The following is a 6,358-nucleotide window of genomic DNA, read 5'->3' on the forward strand; positions in this document are numbered from 1 at the left end:
TGAATGTCTGTTCGAATCTGTTTCATGGTTTCCATTTCTTTCTTATGCTGGGCATTCATGGCTTCCAACATGTTTCTGAGCTCATCTATTTTTTTAATCTGTTTCTGTTCTAGAGCCTCTAATCATGTCTTTCACTCTGCTCACCATCTCTGTAGTTATCTGGGAGATTATTTCTGCTTTGAATTTTTCTAGAGCCTCATTCATCTGTTTTGTTACTTCCTGTGCTATCAGTGCAGGGTGTCCAGGTGGTTGATTATCGGACTTTTCCACCTCGTTTCCCCCAGAGTTTACCCTTGGTGGGGTGGAAGTCTGAGTTTGTGCCTTGCTTAAATGTCTTCTCATTTTTTGTTTTCAGTACTGTCCTTGGTTTAATTCCTGGGTTGATACTTTGAAATTGCTTATTGTATCTTTGTTGCTTGTATTTAGAACCCTTATGGAATGATTGCTTCTCAGAGCTGTCTTCCAGATATAGCCGGTCTTTGGTTTTTGAGTCTCTAATGGCTCTGAGACTATCTCATTTTCATTATACCAGGAAGGACCACTAACTAGATCAATAACAACACCTTAGCCCAAGTGATACAATCAGCAACACCATAGCATCAAGTACATCTTAGAAAATGACATTTTGTGGTAGTTATTAATCTATCACCTTTAACTGTGTGAATTAAATCAAAATTGAGGACCAACCCAACATATGTTTATAGTGAATAAACTCTTCAATATAGCAACTTTACCCTTTGGGATGGGGAGTTAGAAGGAGTTGGGGAGGGAGAGATAGATAGGTAGAAGGATAGGGGAAGGTTAGCAGTGAGGCCAGAGGACATGGGTGAGAGAAGGAAAAAGAGAAGAAAAGAAAAAGAAGAAATCCAAATTAGGGCCAGAACAGGAACAAAAAGGGAGATGAAGAACAATGTGGGACAGCAACAGAGTCAGTGTGAGAGAGAGAGAGAATGGAAAGAGAAAAGAAAGATGAAGGAAAAAAAGAAGATGAGAAAAACAAAAATTTGCAAAGAGTAGGGAAAAAAATTAAAAATAAGAGAAAAACCCCAAACCAATAATACTAATTTTGGAAACAAAAAATAAAAATGAAAATGAAAGTCCTCCTTCAGGGTATGTCTCTGCTGTCACAATAGACAACGTGGGTAGCAGTGTGCAGATATAAGTCAATGAGTCTCAGCGAGCCAGTCGCAGACCTGTGCAATTCAGGCAGATTTCTGGTGCAAGTTCCAAGTTGAACTCCCTGTCCTCCTGTAGGGTTGGACTCTGCAAGGCTCTACTGCAAGTTCCAGCTGCTCTTCCCTTGAAGATAGTCCATGTTCTGATGGGAGGTGATGATCCCTCCAACTTACCCAGTACGGTGGTCTGGTGGTCCAGTGTCCCCTGTGTCTTTGTAGTGTGGAGCCAGGTGGTGGTACAGCCAAGAGGCCAGAGGAGTGGGGGAGGAGTGGGGGTCCTGCAGGCGCCCACGAGACTAAGTGGATCGCTGCCTCGTGTGTAAGCTGGATGGGGCGGGTTCCCTGCGACCCGGGACCTCTCTCAGGCTTCTGCTGATCTAGATGCAGAATCTAATAGAGACACTGATATTATAACCAGAAGCAAAAGATACTTGGAGAAGTTATGTAAAAATTTTATGATGAATATCTGTAACTTGTTACAGAAGAGCAAGACAAAAAAATAAATTATTGTGTAAAAAATTAAAAATATTAAATTGGAAAATATTCATAGACATTGTCAGCAAATGGTGAATTTGATAAAATATTTCCTCTCAGTCAAACCAGAAAGAGATAAACTATTCCTCTGAAATCAAAATTAAATTTACAACAAAAGTTTAAACATTTCACAGACTCCGAACTGTAACTCTGACCACCTGAGATAACTGAGGTTCTTGTACTAAAAACAATGTCAACAACAACAATGAAAATATTTTAAATGAGGAAATTACAAAATATGATTTAATTCTGAAAATTTTCTTTAAAAATTATGAAGGGAAGATAGTTTGCAAAATATTCCCTAGAGAAAATACCTTTCTAATATTTGTCTTAGCTACTTTTCTCATTGCTGAGACAAAGTGCCCAACACCCAAAGTTAAAGGAGGAAAGGTTTATTTAGCTCACAGTTTGTAGAGATTTTAGTTCATAGTTGACTGGCTCCAAGGAAGAGTGGAATGGCAGAGTGGCATTGCAGAGGAGAAACACTTCATGGCAGGCAGAAAGCAGAAGTCAGCAAGGCAGCAAGCTACAAGTGACAAGTGGCAAAGGACCAGCAGGGACCCTCTTTCTGTCCCTTATATCTTTTCCAGTGTACCTAGCCTTAGGGTAGATAGCACTCACACCCAGGGTAGGGTACCCTTGATCCTACCCAGAATTATGCCAAACCAATCAGTGAACTAATTTAGTAATCACACACACTTGATCCCAGCATCATACACTCTAGACCCAGCCACCTCTGAAAAGCACCACTTATGACCCCATGAGGCTTTGGGGGGTCATCTAGATATAAGCTACAGAAATACTGAAGATCATCTGATTCAACGTTAGAAAAATCACAAGTACTTCACTTTAGCATAAGTCATGTGGTATAAGAGATACTGCCCAATTCATATTTTGTTATGTTTTATCTCAAAGGACTTCTGAATTCATGACAAAATATTGTTTGTGGCCTAAAAGATTGAACTAAATTTGTGGCAAGAATATTATATGACTATTTTTTTCCTTAAATTCTTTTATTGGTACATTTTAGGTATACAATACATTTACATTTATCATTGGGAATCTGTACCTGTACATGATGTATCTTGGTTCTTATTTTTTCCCCATTCCCCTGCCCTCCCTTCACCCCCTCCACCCTTCCCTATTTACAAAGACTTTGTTTCCATTTTTTTCCTTTTCTCATATTTTTTCCTTTCCCTTCTTTCTTTTCCCCTACCCCTCCCACTTCCCCTACCCCTTTGGACCTTTTCTTCCTATTTCATATTATCAAATTCATTTTAATTCTTATTTCCACTTTCATTTTCTCACACCAGAGAAACTATTCAGTATTTACACATGTGGCCTCTTTATTTCACTTAAGAGTATGGCCTCAATATGCATCCGTTTATTATTTGAGTTATTTTACATCTGTCAAAAATAAGTTTAACTGGATATGAATAAAATCAGGTGTTCCAGCAGTGTTAGGTATTCCAGCAGACTTATTGGAAAACCAGAGATTGAGCAGGATGTGATGAGACACAGCCGTAATTCCAGTGACATAACAGGATGAGACAGAAGGATTGAAAGTTTGACCTCAGACTGGACAATAGTGAGAGTCTATTTCAAAATAAGAAATAAAAAGTGTTGGGATATCACTCAGTAGTAAAGCACCCTGAATGTGATCTCTAGTATGGAAAACAAGCAAGCAAACAAACAAACAAAAGCATTAAAAAACTGGAGACTGATGTTCAAATTTTTGAAATAAAATAAATGTTGGTCAAATATTCAAGTCAAAACTAAAAATCTCAGTGGAATTTAAACTTTCTTACTTGCATTATGAACAATATGAATGATCTAATTTTTAAACAGCAAAGAAAGAAAAAAGCTTGTTTATGACCAAGCTAGATAGGAACAATAATTTATTTTGAAAGTGAAACTTTTCATCAGTTACACATTTTTCTTAAATGGATCAATGCAATATACTAATAAAGAAGATTTTAATTTTAGTATATCTGCTGCCGAAGCAAGCACAAAAGAAGATTTTAATGATAATTGTCACTATTGTATAAACTGGATGCAAAAACTATAAGATTTGAAGAATGTTCTGATTAGATTGATGTTTAGAGTTGCTTTCTAATTTATGTATTACTCTTTTGATATTGAGTTGATATGGGGTTACTGAGTTTATTTACCTTTGGCAGACATAATTCTGAAAACAATATGCTTTGGCTCCAAAGTCCAACCAATTTTTCTTAAAAAGATAAACCAGTTTTCTAAGTCTAGATGCAAATATTAAAGGAAAATTATAATATTGAAGGAAAAATTTAGAGCTTAATTCAGTTATTATACTAGTAGTTTATAGTATTTTTAAACAATATGGAACCTACTCTTTCATCTATGAGTTTTATGAAAAAATAGAAGCTCCAAATTAAAATATGGTATAAATGCAAACTCTACACTGGATTTCTAAGACTTCATATGAGAAAAATGTAAAATACCTTATTAATTTCTTATATACAATCATGAGCAACTCAATAATGGGAGTATGTTCTGACAACGTGTTATTAGGCAATTCCACCACTGTGAAAACATCATAGGGTGTACTTACATATACTAGGTCACCTAAGAAGTCTGTAGGTGAGGGCCGGGGATTTAGCTCAGTGGTGCTGCCACCTGCTTCCCAAGCGCAAGGTCCTGAGTTCAACAACCTGTACCAAAAAAAAAAAAAGATGTCTATAGGTGAGATAATCTTATGGGGCCACTGTCATACACATGATCAACTGTAACTGAAATATTATGCAGTAATGACTGTAGTAATTGTGTGTTGAAATCATAATATTTTGAATATACTGGGTTAAGTAAAATCTATTAAAATTAATTTCATGTGCTTATTTTTACTCTTTTTAATGTGCTTACTGAAAATGCAAAAGCATTGTATACCTACTGCATATTGTGTGTCTATTAGACAATGCCATTCTATAAAGTAAGTACTTGTTTAGATATTCTCATATATTTACCAATTTGTTGTTCTATACTTTTTCTGCATCTCCATCTTCCCTTTGGGATCACTTTCCTTTTCCCTGAGAAGGTTCTTAAGTATTACCATGGAGCTTCCAGTGATCAATTTTCTATTTTTAAAAAAAATTCTCAGGAGGCTGAGGAAGGAGGGTCACATGTTTAAGGCTAGCCTGGGTAATTTAGCAAGATCTTGTATCAAAATAAAGAATAAAAAAGAACTGGAGATGAGCTCAGTGCAGAGGCCCTAGATTCAATCCCCAGTAAAACACACACACACACACACACACACACACACACACACACACACACAGAATTTTTATTTTGCTATATTCTTTGAAGATTTTTTCGGGGGGGGGCGGGGCCGCCGGCTGAGAGAGCGGAGGCGTCGCCCCGCTGAGGGTTCGCCTGGGCTCGGCCTTCCGGATTGACGGGTGGCGGCGGCTGCCGCTGAGTGTGCGAGGGAACCGTTGCTTGTCTGAGTCGCTCTCCTCTAGGCTCCGCCGGGTGGTCAGCATGGCCCGTGGTAATCAACGAGAACTTGCCCGACAGAAGAATATGAAGAAAACGCGAGAAATTAGCAAGGGAAAAAGAAAAGAGGATAGCTTGACTACTTCTCAAAGAAAGCAGAAGGACTCTGAGATCATGCAACAAAAGCAGAAGGCAGCTAATGAGAAGTCTATGCAAACAGGAGAAAAATAATGACTAGCTCTGGGAAACGTGGGTGCTACTGCCAACTGGTACATCATAAGCTCCAAGATCAGGATTCCTTAGAATGAACAAGCATTACATGTGTTATAACTCATCCTCAAAACTGTTTACCTCAAACTTTGTTTTTCGGCCTTAGTGTGATGTTTTAGAACCATTCTTCAAAGAATAAAACATGCATGTAAAAAAAAAAAAAAAAAAGATTTTTTTCTAGGCATAAAATTCTATCATGTAGGTGTTTACTTTGCATATTTTGTAAATATTTCAGTGTTTTCTGACTTGCATAGTTTCTGTTGACAAGTCTGTCTCCTGGATCTTTAAGAGGAAATCTGACTTTTGATATCTGGCTGCTATAAGTTTTTTTCTTTACTCTGCCTTCAGAAATTTGATGTGCTTAGATACTTTTTTCTGCTTCCCAGGTTAGGGTAGAGTTTCTGTTTAATCTGTAGCTTGATGTTTTTCATTAGTTTTAGAACATTCTCAGCCATTCTTTAAAAATATTTATTCATCCACATTTTCTCCCATTTCTCTTTTTGGAGCTATGATTATAGCATAATTGAACCTTTTTATTTTATTCCATAAATCTTTTATTTTTCATTCTTTGTCATCCCATGCCCCTAAATGAGTATTTTCTTTGATTAACCTTCCAATTTACTAATTTTTCTTTAGCTCTGTTTCATCTTTTAAAACTTCATCCAATGAGTTCCCAATTTTTATTGTTACATTTTTAAGGTCTAGAATGTCTATTTTTTAATTTTAGTTTTCAAATCTACTATATTCATGTAAAAATATGGTTTTCTCTTCCCTCCAAAAATTTCAAACTTATTTTTAAAAGAGCTCATTAAATTTACTATGCATCACTTCAGAATGTGTATCCACATTCTTCATTATCTAGAAAGGATATAATGGTTTCTTTTGTTTTGGGTTTTGTTTGGGAGTTTGTTTTG

General features: G+C 36.6%; 1 pseudogene; it reads left to right on the forward strand.

Annotated features, from left to right (window-relative positions):
* Window positions 1–5,140: 5,140 nt before the first annotated feature.
* LOC101721148 (small EDRK-rich factor 1 pseudogene) lies at window positions 5,141–5,572 on the forward strand (annotated as a pseudogene).
* Window positions 5,573–6,358: the final 786 nt, after the last annotated feature.

This window comes from Heterocephalus glaber, unplaced genomic scaffold, assembly GCF_053883595.1.
Source record: "Heterocephalus glaber isolate CG9 unplaced genomic scaffold, H.glaber_assembly_v1.0 deba00001504, whole genome shotgun sequence".
Classification (NCBI taxonomy): Eukaryota; Metazoa; Chordata; class Mammalia; order Rodentia; family Bathyergidae; genus Heterocephalus; species Heterocephalus glaber.